Source organism: Narcine bancroftii, chromosome 11 (genome assembly GCF_036971445.1).
Source record: "Narcine bancroftii isolate sNarBan1 chromosome 11, sNarBan1.hap1, whole genome shotgun sequence".
NCBI classification, from domain to species: domain Eukaryota; kingdom Metazoa; phylum Chordata; class Chondrichthyes; order Torpediniformes; family Narcinidae; genus Narcine; species Narcine bancroftii.
Window position 1 is genome coordinate 18,175,857 of NC_091479.1, and position 16,931 is coordinate 18,192,787.

The window sequence follows — 16,931 nt, forward strand, 5'->3', positions numbered from 1 at the left end:
AAGGACCGGAGAACACTGATCCGTCGGGTTGTACTTGGACAATCAGATGACAATGAACTTTACTCTTCAATTGTTCATGGAGATAAACACTAGCAAAGGTCCATTGGGTCCAAATGTGGTCATAGGCTCTCAATCTGAGCAAGACTAAACATATAACAATTGTCAAGCATCTCATAATCGAGTGTTAAGAGAAGCATTGGAGATGACCCGAGTGGACCAGTGAGGGGCTCAGCGGCGAAAGGGCCTGTTATCGTGCTGTATATTTAATACAAATTTAAATTTAGATTTAAAATTTACTATAATGTTTAAATTCTTCTTCTTTCTTTGGCTTGGCTTCACAGACGAAGATTTATGGAGGGGTATGTCCACGTCTGCTGCAGGCTCGTTGGTGACTGACAAGTCCGATGCGGGACAGGCAGGTACGGTTGCAGCGGTTGCAAGGGAAAATTGGTGGGTTGGGGTTGGGTGTTGGGTTTTTCCTCCTTTGTCTTTTGTCAGTGAGGTGGGCTCTGCGGCCTTCTTCAAAGGAGGTTGCTGCCCGCTGAACTGTGAGGCGCCAAGATGCACGGTTGGAGGCGAGATCAGCCCACTGGCGGTGGTCAATGGGGCAGGCACCAAGAGATTTCTTTAAGCAGTCCTTGTACCTCTTCTTTGGTGCACCTCTGTCTCAGTGGCCAGTGGAGAGCTCACCATATAACACGATCTTGGGAAGGCCATGGTCCTCCATTCTGGAGACGTGACCCACCCAGCGCAGTTGGGTCTTCAGCAGCGTGGATTCGATGCTTGCGGACTTATGTGTCCCGAATCTTTAAGTACAAGGAGGCCAGAGGTATCTGAGCCAGATGATGATAGTTTTAGCACTGTACAATATAAAAGCCTCTGTGACCAAGGCCACGACAAGTACATCAATTAGTGTTCCGGCCTCACTCCCAGAGAAGCAGCCAAAGAACAAAGCACAAGGAGAAATAGTCATCTAATGCAATCATGACCTCAGGGAATCCCAAAGCACTGAAAAGCTAATGGAGTACCAATTCTATTTTTATGTGGGAGACAAGGCTGAGTAATTTAGGCATGGCATTAAACTAGATGACAAAACATTCTTTCTTCAGCCATTTTCAGGTGGCCAGAATGTGCAATGGCAGAAATTTAAATATCAGCCCTTTGGTGAGAGGTCCTTCCAAAAACATGTGAATTGATCTCCATTTTCTATGGATCTTTTTTTAATCAGAGGGCAGCGTCATCGAAGGAGGTGGCCTGTAGTGAAGCCTTAGATTTGAAAACGACACGTGCATGGCTCATTCTGGGTTCAAGAGCCAAAGCTAATTTGGAGATTTGCCTCAGAACACGTGTGGATAATGAGCAGATTCTGCATACTTCATCTTGATGACTTTAAGAAGGGCTCAGGAGTGGCGGCAGAAGTTTCCCCATTTGTCCCATGTGATGAGACACTTGCTGGAGGTGAGATGTGGAACTTCATCAAGGAAAGTTAAGACTATTCTATGCAATATTTGTAGGCAATAAATCTCAAAGCTCAGAAGAAAAGTAAGAATGAGAGGGGATCTTATAGAAAATTATGAAAAGAATAGATAACAGAGAGGTCGATATGTTTTTTTCCTCTGATAGGTGGTATGAGAACTAGGGGGCAGAGCTTCAGAATAGTAGATTTAGGATGGAGATGAGGAGGAACCGCCTTTCCCAGAGGGTGGTGAATCTATGGAATTCGTTGCCCGTGGAAGCAGAGGAGGTGACCTCAATAAATATATTTAAGTCAAGGCTGGATTGATTTTTGCAATGCAGGCATACCCTGTACCACACGGTTAATGCATTCCAAGCAAGTTCAGTGCTATGCAAAACTGCACTGTTCTTTTTTTTTTTTTTTTTTTTATTTTTCACACCATAAATCACAATAGCCATGATATACACTTTTTCTTTTCCACACATTTACAGTGACTTTTCAAAACTGCACTGTTCAAAGCATTATTACAATGCAGTTTTACATAATGTGTTCCAATCCTATAAGAAGGGATATATAAAACTAAGTGAACATCATTTATTTTAAAAAATATTTGTCTCATGTAGATTTGTGTCAAATCGCTCACGAGACTTTCACCAAAGTTAGATCAGTTCCACCGCAGGATAGAGCAGGGAGCCAAATTCCAGGGGTTCTCCTCCATACAACCCACCATTATTCAGTGGTTTGGAAACTCGCTGGTCTGCTTCATCAGTGTAAGGCAGCGTGCTGCGGGATAGTGCAGGGAGCCCGATCACAGCGGGGACAGCAAAAAAAACTTTCAACACAGCCGCTTGACTCTCTCTCTATTCCACAGCTCAGCACCTATCTCAAATATTTTAAACTCGAGTCTTGTAAAGTATTAAATAGCAACTACAATAAATCTTTAACATGGCAATTTTTAAAACTGCGGGTCAGAAATTTCAATCCACATTATATCAAACCCCGCGCTCTTCAAAACCGTGTTAAACAGGGTATGCCTGTAAGAGGGGAATTAAGGGATATGGGGAAAAGGCAGGTGATGACCCTATCATCAGATAAGCCATGACCATATTGAAGGGCGAAGCAGGCTCGATGGGCCAGATGGCCAACTCCTGCTCTTATTTCTTATGTTCTTAAGACCGCACTAGAGCATCACCCGAGAGTGGGCACATTTTTTCACCATCTTGGCACGCACGACAATAAACAATTCAACGCAAGCCCACATCCTCCTGACCAAGGCTACTGTCACAAACATTAGCAAAACATACTTTCCCCATTACCTCTAACACTCACCACAGAGGGGTTGATCCAAAGGTGAAGTTTAGGGGAGAGAGCATTTGATCAAAGGGCTCCAATTTAGAAGAGACAGGTGTGAGAGCAGAATTCTGGAGTAAGAACGCACAATCACAGAACTGATTTATCACACTCATACCTGACCCTTTCAGTACTGCGTGCTGGAGAATGGCACGTTGTCTTGCCAAGTATCCTGCTGGAAGGCGCAGGACACGCACAAGGATCAATTTAAACCTGCCACTCCCGTGGATCGAAAGCATTCCAATAGCAAGGTCCCGCCTTGCCCCGTGGAGCCCGGGACATGCGGAGTATAAAAGAATATTGTAAAACCTGAATAAATTCAGTCTTGAGTTGGCTAATCTGGCGTGTGTATTTGTTTTACTTTAGTAGCTCTACGGTAGTAGCCGCTACACTTTTCATTTTTAATTTGGACATACAGCACGGTAAAGGCCATACTGGGGGTGTAGGTTAATTGGGCGTCACGGACTCGTGGGCCGAAAGGGCCTGTTACCATGCTGTCTGTCTAAATTTAAAAATTAAAAGGTGTCCCACCCCTGAGCACTTTGGAACAACCCAAAGGTTAATACAAAACTCTCATTAGCTTCTAAATTTCTTCCACTCGAAAGTTCAGCTGCTTTGACAACCTCCAACCATCAGTAACATACTTGGACACGATCCAAAAGTCAAGAAGCATCTTTAGAAATGATTCACGATTCTCACATGGGAATCAGTCTGGGATCACAGAGGAGGCTGTCAATTAGCTTTTTGACAGAGTCTTCATGCTCTGGCGCGTGTTGATACACTGGTAAATTATTTCCATGAACGTTTAACAAGACCCATTAAGGAGTTTGATTTCGGAACAATGAGGATCTTGACATGGAGCAAATGATTGGGCAAGCTGATAGTGAACTTCACTGCCCTTGAAATGCATATCCCAAGGCTAGTTGGAAGATGTCCATGCTGGGGAGAATTGGCATACATTACAAGCTGTGTACCAATCATAGCCATTGATTGTGAACTTGGAAGAGAAGCACAGGTCAAAGCAATCTGCAAGTAAATGAGGAAGATGCTGTCAAACTCGATAAAGAGAAAAGGCTAATCAAGTCCTACATAACACTTGAACAATGTCTACACGTGTCACACTGTAATTACAGATGAGGAAAGTCTCTTTTCCATCCAAATTCATTCTTGCAGAATCACACACCTTCCTCATTTTGCAATCTCAGTTGTTTCTTGAACAAGTCCAATATGATTACTCCCAATTACATTTGATTTCTTTTAATTATTCATTTTTGGGGAACTGGGTGCCCCACCCTCCATCATTAAATCCAACGGTCTTGGAAAACCAGACAACATATTAAAAGACTCATCTCACCCGGCCACGCTCTCTTTACCTGCTGCTCGTCAGTGAGATTCACGAGCGTGAGATCGCATACTATTAGAATCAAGAATAGTTTCTTTTCTGCCATTATCAGACTCCTGACTGAACCTCAAAATAGTCAAATTATGTTGTCTTTGCTCTGCACATACTGACCTTTCTCTGCAATTCTGCAGTTCTCTGCTGTGTTTTACTTGCTGAACTGTGCGTGAACATAGAACACTGCAGCACAGTACACGCCCCTCAGCGCACAATGTCGTACCGACTTATATAAACCTACTCTACAAACTAAATGTCATACCCATAACCTTCTAATTTTCTTGTATCCATCTGCCTGTCTAAGAGTGCTTTAAATGACCCTATTGTCCCCACCTCCACCACCATCAATGACAAGGCATTCCAGACACACACTAATCTTGGTGTAAAAAAACATACCCCTACATTTCCCTTAAACTTTCCTCCCCTTGTACAGATGTCCTCTGGTGTTTACTATTCTCACCATGGGAAAAAGGTGCTGGCTGAGCACCCGATCTAAGCCTCTTCTAATTTTGTAGACCCCTTATCAAGTCACTTCTCATCCCTCTTCGCTCCAAAGAGAAAAGCCAGAGCTCTTTTAACCTTGCCTCACAGGCACGCTTTCCAATTCGGGCGACGTTCAGGTAAATTTCCTCTGCGCCTTCTCCATCACTTTCACATCCTTCCCGTAATGAGGTGCCCAGAACTGAACACAGTATTCCAAGTGTGGTCTAACCAGTTTTATAGACCTTCAACGTTACCTCTTGACTCTTGAACTCAATGCCCTGAATAATGAAGGGTAGCCTTTTAACTGTCCTATCAACCAGTGTGGCAACGTTGAGACATCTATGAATTTGGACTGCAAGGTTCCTCCACACTGTTGAGAATCCTACCATTAACCATGTACTTACTCTGCCTTCATTTGACCTTCCAAAATGTATTATCTCTCACTTATCCAGATTAAACTCCATCTGCCACCCAGCTCTGCATCCTGTTGTAACCTGCAGCAAACCTTACATTCTAGCCACAACATCTCCAACCTTCGTGTCAACTGCAAACATACTGACCCATCTCTCTACTTCTTTGCGAAAACACCAAATGCTGGAGAATTTCAGCTGGTCAAACAGTGTCCTTTATGTAGCAATGGTAAAAATACATATCCGACGTTTCGTGCTTGAGCCCTTCATCAAGGTATGAGAAAATTCCAGCAGGCATCCAAACAAAAGAGTGCAGGGGGGTGGGGGGGGGGGAGAGAGGAAGGAGGAAGGCAAAGGTAGGAGATGATAGGTGGAGAAAGGAGGGAGGGGACAGCAGCAATGAGGGAGTGGAGGGATAGCTGGGTGGGTGGAGGGGAAGGGAGAGGAGAACTGGAAAGACAGGAAAAGGGGAGGGGAAAGAAAAGGCGAACAGGTTTAGTAGAAAGCAGAAAAGTCGATGTTAATGCCATCTGGCTAGAAATGCCCCAGATGGAAAATAAGACCCTTCTGTGGGTGGTCTAGATGGTAGTACACAAAGTCATGGACAGACACGAGTCTGGGAGTGTGACTTGGAATTGAAATGGTTGGCTACTGGGAGGTCGCTGTTGTTGCGGTCGGAGAGAAGGTGCTCAGCGAAGCAATCTCCCAATCTGCGTCTGAAGAAACCTGTCTCTTTGTCCAAGTTATTTATAAAACTCACAAGAGCAGGAGGTCAAGAACAGATCCCTGCAGAGCTCCTAGTCACAGACCTCCAGAGAGAATACATTCCATCTCCTCTGCTTTCTGCAGGCGTCAATTCTGCATCCACAGCCACGGTTCCGTGGATCCCGTGCCTTGTGACTTTCTGAACAAGTCTACCATAGCGGACCTTGTCAAATGCTTTACTAAAATTCATATACACCACATCTCGTGCCCTACCTTCAATTTCTTTTGTTACTTCCTCAAAAATCACGGTTAAGCTTGTGAGGCACACCCCCCTCCTCTGTCACTGCATTGTGACAATATATTTGAGCTTAAAAACAAATTGTTGAAAATGGTGATCATCTGTAAAGGGGAAAATAGTCGATTTTACAGGTTCATGACTTGTCAACAGTCCACATATTGCAAATTCTCTCGCTCTCTGCTGCTTTTATTTTACAAAGGAAGTGGCCAGTCGACCATCAAAATCAAAATTAAAAGTTCTTATTAAAATTAAAGTACAGCAAAACAAAAAGCAATCAGTGCTAACATTAAAATTACAGTTACTTGGAGGATTAGAGCACTCTCAACACAGGCGCACCTCAAGGATGCGTGCTAAGCCCACTGCTCTACTCATTCTACACCAGGCACAACTTCAATGCTATCTACAAATTTGCCGATGCCACCACGGTTGTCGGGAGAGTCACAGACGGCAATGGGGAAGCGTACAGGAGGGAGATAGATCAGCTCGTTGAATGGTGTCAGTCAACAACCTTGCACTCAGTGTTAGTAGGACCAAGGAGATGATTGTGGACTTCAGGAGAAAACCAGGAGAACACAAGTCAGTCCCTTATTGAAGGGTCAGCAGTGGAGAGTGTCAAAAACTTCAAATTCCAGGGTGTCAACATCTCCGAGGATTTGTTCCGGAGCCTCCCTGTTGATGCAATCGTGAAGAAAGCTCACTTGTAAAGAGTCTGAGTAGATTCGATATATCACTCAAGATTCACGAAAACTTCTATAGGTGTACCTTGGAGAGCATTCTGGCTGGTATGGACAAGAACAAAAGCTCCTGAAGGTTCTTAACTCGGCCAGCAACATCGCAGGCACCCCATCGAGGACATCTACAAGAGACAGTGTCAAGAAAGCAGCCTCTATCCTCATAGAACCTCCATTACCCTGAGCCTCTATCCTCATAGAACCTCCATTACCCAGGCCACGCCCCTTCACTCTGACCATCAGGAAAAGGGCACAGGAGGCCTGAAGACGAGCACTTAGAGGCACAAGGACAGCTTCAACCCTTCCGCCGTCAGATTCCTGAATGAGCAATGAACCACGGCCATTCATTTTTTTCATTTTCTTGCACTATTTTTATTTATTTTGTAAATAATTGCACTGTGAGGCTGCCGCAAAAGAACAAACTTCGTGACATGCTCATGGCAATAAATCCTGATGCTGCTCAGTTCCACAAATGGGCAAATAAAATCCCAGTTCTCATTCAAGTCTAAAATATCTTACAATAATTCAGAAAGGCTTTAAAGTCTAAGTTTAGGCTTTAATCTAAAGCCTGGCTCTTTAAAACATAAACTGTCATTTTTTGTATTAAATCCAAATTCAAACAAAGTGTGCAAAACTTGGCCATAAAAATAGAAACATTAAAGAGAGAGGCCATTCATCCTACTGTACATACAAGCATTATCCAATTAGGCTCATTCTCATACATATTATTCCCTTTCAAGTACACTTCTGATCCCTTATTAAAAGTATGACAAATTCTGCCTCTAATATTCTTTCATCTCATCAATTCCAAGCCTTAGAAAGAATTGCATTATTTCAGCCTTTTAAAGAGTGTACAAAAATAATGAGACTATTACAGAACACTACAGGCCCTTCGCCCTTGATGTTGTGCCGACCTACATATTCCTACTATAAAAAAACTAAACCATTCCTGTCTTGTACCCCTCTATTTTTCGTTCTTCCATGTGCCTGCCGAAGAGTCTCTTAAATGTCCCAGCCTCCACCACCAGCCCTGGCAAGGCATTCCAGGCACCCACAACTCACCCCTGATGTCTCCCCTACACTTTACTTTCTACAGATGTCCCCTGGTGTTTGCTATACTTGCCCTGGGGGAGGGGGTTGGGGGGGAGTGCTGTCCTATGCCACTCAGAATCTTGTAGACCTCCATTAAGTCACCTAAGAAACCTGGGGGTTACTTCTTACTTCAATTCTTTGAAGATGACAGGGGTTGATTGGACTGTTCAATAAGAGAAGTACAAACAAGCTTCCTCAATTTAATAATACTCTAAAAATAAGAATGCATCGCGCTATATGCAGTTGCCCACTCGTGGGAGTTGAGGAGGACCCTCAGAGAAGGGATGGGAGAAGGGTTGGAACCAGGGGCCTTGACATAAAAACAGGAACAGAGAAAAGGGGAACCAGGCTGCTGGCGGCAAACAGTGGGTCTGACAAAAGAATGGTCAACATCTTGAGGCGGAAACCTTCCTCCACACTTCACCAGCCTTAAAACAGACATTCTCCCGGATTGTTCCTCTGGACTTCCCAGAAACCAGTTTGAGGGCTTGGCAGATAATCCTTACAGTGTTCCCAGAGGAAGAGATCACCCGTGGCACAATGGGGTAACGAGGTAGAACTCCAGTGTAAGCAGAGATGCCCGACCCGTCATCTCTCAAGAGTGCAGCTGCTCCACTTTCTGTTGTGAAACTGGCGTCGTGGTCCCAGAAGGCCCGGGGTGGGGGGGGTTAGGTTTCAGCCGCTCGAAAAGCTGCTTACAGGGGGAAATTGCCAGACGAGCTCATCCATCACTGCATCAGAGCTGTCTTGGCTGCCAAATGACAGTAATCAGCTCGGGCCGGATGTTTCTCCAAAGGCTCTCGGATATCCAGGGTTTTCCATTCCAACAACGCAGAGCTAACATACATTAAAGATACTATATTTACTTGTGTAAAAAACAAATTTTTTTAGACCGCTTTTAACGTTAAATGTATGGTGTCAACTTGTATGTATGGTTCTACTGGTGACCACTGTTATGTACCTGCATCATTCGAGATGTTGGGAACTCCGATGGGCAGGCAGGGGCCAAAAAATGAAGGAAACTCGACATTTACATACGATATATTAAAAATACCAGTTTTTGGGGCCAAAAATAAGATGGGGGGGGTGGAGGGAGAGTAGTTGGAACTGAACAATTTAGAAGAACCACGGCACAACCAGGATGCTTTTGAGAGATGTCTATGGGGGGGGAAAAATCGTTAGATGCCGGATAAGTGTATTTTCTTGTTGCTTGAGACATACTCTCACAATGCCTAGCTAAAGCATCTGCATTAAGAATAAACAGTTTAAAAAGCAAAAATACGATACTGTACTTACACTGAACAAACTTCATCACTTGCATGAATATATAAAGCATTTTACTTAATTTTCAGTCACAATCCTTGAAAGCATTTAATTGTTACAAAATGACCTCACAACCTATTTTTTTTAAATTACAAACCCCTCTAAATTTAATGTTTTGCTAAATATTCAGTGATAATTGCATCTCTTTCACATACAAAGATTACAGGGACAGTCAGTGCTGGTGTGATTAAGGATTCCAGTGAAGCAGATTGAGGGCTGTGAGCGTTTTTTTAAGTCACTGGGAAATGGGCAGTGTTGCCAGATAGAACCCACACACAACTCTCGTTGTGTTGAATGGGCTGCCAGAAAAAAATAATCCAAGCATTTTGATTTTAATTGTTTATTGTCACATGCACCAAAGCTTTGTTTTGCATGTTATCCAGGCATGTCAACTCATACTTAGGTACATTTGTCCTTTTTAAAGTGGGGGAAAAAAAGCAGCAAATCCAAAGGTAGATATTCTCCATCTTTACATCACTTCACTTACCATGAAGAAAACACAGAGAGTGCTGGGGGGAGTACACTCAGGAGGAGCGAGGTCGCTCCACCTCCTCCGTGAAAGCAATGCCGCTGAAAGCAGCCACGAAGGGGGCAGGATGATGACGTCCTTGGCCCGCGATTTTTAAAGTCATATAGTTAATGTGGCGCAGGAGATCTGCCCGAATCCTGAGACTGCCAGTGCTCTTATCTGCTCTTCAGTCACTATTTTGAGTATAGGCCGCTTTCCTTTCTCGGCGAGTGTGCTTGACGTCACAGCGACAGCCGGCACTACTGCACCACTCGTCCCGCCTCCCTCAGCTCCGGAAAGCGGCTCCCGACGCTGCTGAGTTGAACGCAATGGGCCTTCTTCGTAAAAAGGTAAATTCACCTTTTTTTCCCCGATGAGCCACCTTTAATGTGACTTAGCACCATAAAAAGGCCAACTTAGTGAAATAATAAAACAGAAGTTACGCAAGTCCAAAAGTGGAGAATAAAATGTACAGATAAAGCATTTCAACTGCATCTTCTTTTACTAATGAGGAGTCCCTTTAAGAATCAGATACAACATGAAATAAGACCGGGTCAGTAGCAGAATATTGAGCATCATCACAGCTCAAGGCTGTGTTCAGCCCACTCCTGTTCACACTGACTTACAAATACATCGCCAAATCCAGCTCCAACCGTGTCATAAAGCTTGCAGATGACATGACGGTCATTGGCCTCGTCTGCAACAACGATGAGTCTCACTACCGAGACGAGGTGGAAAATCTCTTACGGTGCGAGTGTAACAACCTGAGTCTCAATGTGGACAAGGTGAAGGAGATGATCGTGGACTTCAGGAGGGCCAGGAACCCTCCGCTACACATCAATTACTCAGAGGTGGAGAGGGCAGAGAGCGCCAAGTTCACTTAGCTAGTGATCTATTCTGGACACGCAACATCTCCTCACTTGTCAGGAAGGGGCAACAGCAACTGCACTTCCTGAGAAGACTGAGGCAGGCAAGGCCACCGGCCACCATCTCCTTCTACAGGAGCTCTATAAGTGTCCTGGCCGGGCTGCATTTAACGGCTACTGCACTGAAATGGATCAGAGGTTAGCTACAGGATCATAAGAGCAGCAGAGGGGATCACTTGTCCCCGTCCCCCCCACCCCCGCATTGACATGATATACCAGGAGGGTGCGCAAAATCATTAAGGACCCCTACCAACCCGCACACAGCATCTTCCAGCTACTCCAGTCAAAAGAGAGATACCACATGACATGAGCCAGCACCACCAGGCTCTGGAACAGCTTCTTCTCGCAGGCTATGAGAATACTGAATGACTGATGAATTGCTCATGCAATCCCTATGAGAATGGACTATTTATTTAACAATACTTATTTATTTTTATAAATGTACTGCATATAAATTGCTTGTAAATATTGTGCTATGTCTACTCAGTATAAGCATTTGCATGTTTTTACACCAAGGACTGAAGAACGCTGTTTCATCTAGTTATACTATACAACTTGAAATAAACAGTCCTTAAATCTGGTAGCTCTTGCCTTCAAACTCATGCATCTTCTGACTGACAGAAAAGGAGAGTGGGATGGGTCCTTTAGTATGTTGGCATCTTTCCCAAGACAGCAAGAGGTTGCGATGGAACTGATGGAGGAAATGTTGGAGGGTGTGCTGGCCTGATTTATGCTCAGTACCCTTCCGCATCTTCTTGGGCAGAGCAGTTTCCGTACCACACCATGATGCATCTGGACAGGATATTTTCTATGGCACATCGGTTAAAAATTGGTGAGCGACTTCGGAGATAAGCTGAAGCACAAGAAAATGATTGTGGACTTCAGGAGAGCACAAAGCAATCCTCAGAGGGGGCCAGCGGTGGAAAGGGTCAAGAACTTCAAGTTCTGGGAGTCAAAATCTCTGAGGATCTGTCCGGGAGTTTCATGTCGACGCAACCACAAAGCAGGTTATACGTTGTGAGGAGTTTGAGGAGATTTGGTAAGTCACCAAAGACTTGCAGAGAGATTCTACAGAGAGCATTCTAACTGGTGCATCACTATTGGGCATAGAGGTCCCAATGCACAGGACAAGAAAAAATTAGAGTTATGAACTCGGCCAGCATCAGTTTTCACTTCATTGAGGAGATCTACAAAAGGCGGTGTCTAACCGCAGCCTCTAACTGCATGGATCCCGACCACCCAGGCCATTCCCACTGCTACCATCAGGAAGGAGGTACAGGAGCCCAGCAACGCAAGGACAGCTTCTTCCCCTCCACCATCAGACTCCTGAATGGGAAATGAACCACAGACACTACCTCACTCCCATTTTTTTTTTTTAAAAACATAACTTTATAGCAACATTGGCTCCGCAATGACGGCACAAAACAACGAATTTCGTGACCGGCTCATGACAATAAATTATGATTCTGATTCTGAATGCCCTTCTGCTTCTGAGAAAGTAGCCACGTTGATAAAGATTATGGATTTAGCATCAACGTATTTATAATTAACTTTAACGCTCCAATGGGAATTGGAGGAAGGTACAGGGAGACATGCAGCAAGAGCGATCAAATGGCCTTCCTTATGTAATTAGCTTGTGGGCAGGTCAATAAACATCCGAAGACAAGTAAACAGCCCGTCAAATTTACTGAAATTCCACAGCAGAATTTGAATGTGCAATTTTGAGATCTAGTTATTCATATGAAGTACCATATCATTGCTGGCAAAGTTGACGGCATTTATTGTCAGAGAGTATACAAGACAAAACCATCAGACTCTTGTTTAAAAAAAGTAAAATCCCAATGCTGGGGAAACTCAGCAGGTCAAACGGCATACTCTATATAGCAAAGAAACATGCATAACCAGCATGGCGGGCTTGAGCCCTTCATCATGGTGTGAGCAAGATGTAGGCAGGTGCCTGAACAAATCGTTGGGGCGAGGGGCCTAGGCCCACAGGTGAAGTAGATAAGGGAGGGCAAAATGGAAAAACTGGGGGGTGGGGGGGGGGGAGATGAAAGATAGAGGGTGGAGAGCTGGAGGGATGGGGGAAGAGAGGGAGAATGGGGAGTGGGCTAGTAGAAACTGTTAATGCACCCTGGCGGAAAATTAAGTGTAGCTCCTCCAGTTTACGGGTGGTCTTGGTTTGACAGTACATGAGGTCGTGGACAGGCACGTCAGGATGGGAGTGGAGTGCAAAATTTAAATGGTTGGCTGCTGTCAATCTTCATTAACAAGGTGTGTGGAAAAGCATGTCCACTGCTGCACCAGAAGGCATATGGTATGCTGGCCTTCATAAATCAATGTATAAAGTATAGGAGCTGGGAGGTGATGCTGCGGCTGTTTAAGGCATTGGTGAGGCCTGGTTTGGAGTACTGTGCTCAGTTCTGGTCTCCAGATTATAGAAAGGATATAGATAAAGTGGAGAGGGCGCAGAGAAGGTTTACAAGGATGTTATCTGGATTACAGGGAGAGATTAAGGAGACTGGGACTTTATTCATTGGAACGTAGACGACTGAGAGGGGACTTGATAGAGGTATTTAAAATTATGAAAGGAATAGATAGACTAGACATAAACAGACTCTTTCCCCTGAGGGCAAGGGAGGTTGGAACAAGAGGGCATGAGTTAAGGGTAAGGGGGGAAAAAATTTTAGGAGAAATATTAGAGGATGCTTTTTCACTCCGCGAGTGGTGGCAGAATGGAATGACCTTCCAAATGAGATAGTTGAGGCAGGGTCCCTTCTGTCCTTTAAGAGAAGGTTGGATGAGTACATGGAGGCGAGGGGGGGGTTGAAGGGTTATGGGCAGAGAGCGGGAGGGTTGAGCTAGTGGAGTTGTTCTAGTGAACCGGTGTGGACTCAAAGGGCCGACATGGCCTATTTCCGCGCCGTAAATGGTTATATGGTTATAGATCCACCCAACAGCCAGTAAAAGTGCTGGAGAAACTCAACAGGTCATGTAGCATCTACAGGAAGTAAAAGGAAACCAACATGTTGGGTCTGAGCCCTTTGTCAAGGTATCAGCAGAAAACAAGCAGGAAAGTCAGGTGGTGGGTGAACCGATCTTGGTACAACGTCAGATAGAGGAAGGATGACCCCTTAGATGGGTGGTGTATGATCCAGTGACAATTGGAGGATCAGAGGAGGAGAGGGTAAGTCACCATCTTGGAGGATCTTTCCTGGACCCAACACACCAATGGCATCGTGAAGAAAGCGTGCCGGCACCTCTACCTCCTCTGAAGTTTGCGGAGCTTTGGTCTGACATCGAAAACCCTGGCAAATTTTGACAGATGCATGCTGGAAAGTGTTCTGACCAGATGCATCATGGTCTGGTTTGGGGACATCAATACCCCTGAGCACAAAGCCCTGCAAAAGGTAGAGGACACAGCCCAGCACGTCACAGGTAAAACCCTCACCAACATTGAGTCCATCTACAGGGAACGCAGCAGCACACGCTGTATCAGGAAAGAGGTCTAGGTGCCACAAGACTCCCACCAACAGGTTCAGGAACAGCTGCTACCCCTCCACCATCAGACTCCTCAACGACAAACTCAATTAAGGACTCATACTTGTGCACTTATTAAAAAAAATTTTCTTCTCTATATTGCACAGTTTACACTTCATTATTTGTTTACATGTGTACATGAAGTACACTTCTTTTTGCACTACAAATAAGTGGCAAATCTGCCTCGTGTGCTGTCATAGATCTGAATGCTGAATCTGAGTCCAGCCAGGAGAGCAGAGAGAGCGAGAGAGAAGATTGCAGGCAAGGATAACAGCAGCAAATACACGGTGGAAAGGTTCCCCGTGGTTAGTTTTCACTTCTTCAACCTGGTACAAAAATTCTTCACAACAGAAACCGACAAATCTTGCTCAGAAAAGGGCAGCCAAATGACTGGTGTGGGAAGTGGGAAAATTCGCACTTGCTCCTGACTTTGTGGATGACAAGCTTTGTTCTCCATGCCTACACCTCGGGATCAAAGTGAGAGAGAGAAATAAAAACATTCTGTGCAGCCACTCAATAAACAAAAAAGTTCAGACAAGCAAAACCTCAAAAGTGGAAGGAGTCAACCTGTAACTTTGAAATGAAAAAGAATAAATCTCGGCTGTAATTCGCCAAATGTTTACAACAGTCCTGAAAATGTTATCGTCCTAAAATAAACAGAATTTTTACATTTCTACTTTTAACTCTATAGTTTTGGTAGAGAATGGGAGGGGGAGAGAGGAGTCCAGACCAACAAAAGCTGTGAATTGGATATGATAGGAGGAGAGGTAAGAATTGATTTTGGTTCTATGAAAGGGGACAGGGAGAAAAGAGACTTTAGGCAACTGCATGTCGGGCCTCCGCCTTGGGATCAGCTACAAAGCAGATAGGAAAAATGGGAACTTACCTTTCAGACAGCAGCCCTAAAAGACTGCTCCAGTGTCCCATTCATATCCAGAGGCGCCTCATAGTGCCCCCCCCAGATCCGACGGAGGCAGGACGACTGGTGCCACAGCTCCTTCTGTCATCAATACGCGGCAGACCAATGGCCATCTTCCCTACCCATAATCCCCCACGCAGCTGAAACCGCTCTTTGGTTCCCAGAACAGTTCCAGCTGCGTGGGGGATTATGGGTAGGGAATACGGCCATTGCTCTGCCGCTTTTTGAACCACAGAGAGCGGCCCCAAAGATTGAAGCTGCCCGGTGTGGATGTCCCAGCCGCACCGGCCATCCCCTGATGGCCCCCACTGCCCCAATGGTCCCCCTTGATGGCTCCCGCTGCCCCGACGGTCCCCACTGACGGCATCTGCTACCCCGTCGGTCCTCGCAGACAGCCCCTGCTACCCCGACGGTTTCCGCTGACAGCCCCCACTGCTCCAACTTCCCCAAGGGCTCACCACCGCCCTGACTTGGAGGGAGAGGGGTGAATGGGGAGATGGGTCACAGGCTGACGGCATCATCAGCTCGCCCATAAACAGCCGCTTAGCGCGACTGTACATTCAGACTGATCGGCGGAGGGCTGCACTGCAGAGATTATCCCTCTTGGAGAGGGGTTGGAATATACGGCTCGGAGACCACTTCCGCACATTCAGAAAGGTAAGTGATTGTGCGTTTTGGTGGAAGTTTCTCTGTCTTTACATCTCAACTTTTGGGCTATCTGAAATGGGGTGGTGGTGAGAGGTGGGGGGAGGAGGGAAGGAGGGAGGGGGAAGGGAGGGAGGGGGGGAGGGAGGGAGGGAGGGAGGGGGGAGGGGGGAGGGAGGGAGGGGGGGAGGGAGGGGGAGAGGGAGGGGGAGAGGGAGGGGGGGAGGGAAGGGGGAGGGAAGGGGGAGGGAGGGAGGGGGGAGGGAGTGCGCATGCAAGACACAGAGAGCTGGGCAAAAGGAGACGGGGACAAGGTGGGGGGGGGGGATTTAAACAAGAACCGTAGAAGTTGACGTTAATGCCATCCGGTTGAAGGGTGCACAGGCAGAAGATGAGGTGTTGTTCCTCCAATTTGCAGGAAGTCTCAGTCTGACAGCACACAAGACCACGGACAGACACGTCAGCTGGAGAATGGGACGGGGAATTGAAATGGGTGGCCACTAGGAGATTTCCCCCGCTATTGTAGCAAGACAGAGCTGAGGTGCTCAAAAAAGGGATCCCCCCAGTCTGCGCCCAGTCTCTCTGATGTAGAGGGGGCCACAATGGCAGTACCGGATGACCCCTGCAGATTCACAACTCAACAATGAGATGTGGAAAGGCATGACACTGAAACACATTTCGCTGCATGAATTACTACTATCTGCCCATCCTCCAAATAAAAGACAAAGACCTGCACAGATCCAATACAACTAAAGGTGTTACATCTCTACACTAGATGCAGCAAATACATCAAGAGTTGGTCTTCACTACGAAATGCAGAGCAACCAACCCAAATTACCTAGAGCAGCTCCTCACACTGGGCACATGCCTACTGTACAATATCGGCTGAGAAGCACAAGGTAGATAATATTCCAAGTCTGTTGAATCAAGATCTAATTTACCTTACGAGCACAATGAAAATTGGCCTAAAATTTCCCTCCCCTCCTAGTTTTTAAAAAGTTGACTGATTCTACGTTTTTACCATAACTATTAGGGAGTTACTCCGTGCACAGAACAATCCTTAAACAAAATTTGCATTTATCCTCAAGGTCAAAGACGTCTTTCTTTTTTAAACTAAAGCACTCTGCACAACTTCATTCATACTCATTC

General features: G+C 45.5%; 1 protein-coding gene across 6 annotated transcripts in view; it reads right to left on the minus strand.

Annotated features, from left to right (window-relative positions):
* LOC138745577 (casein kinase I-like) overlaps positions 1-16,931 on the minus strand; it is a 168,879-nt gene that overhangs the window by 133,572 nt on the left and 18,376 nt on the right. The window lies entirely within an intron of this gene.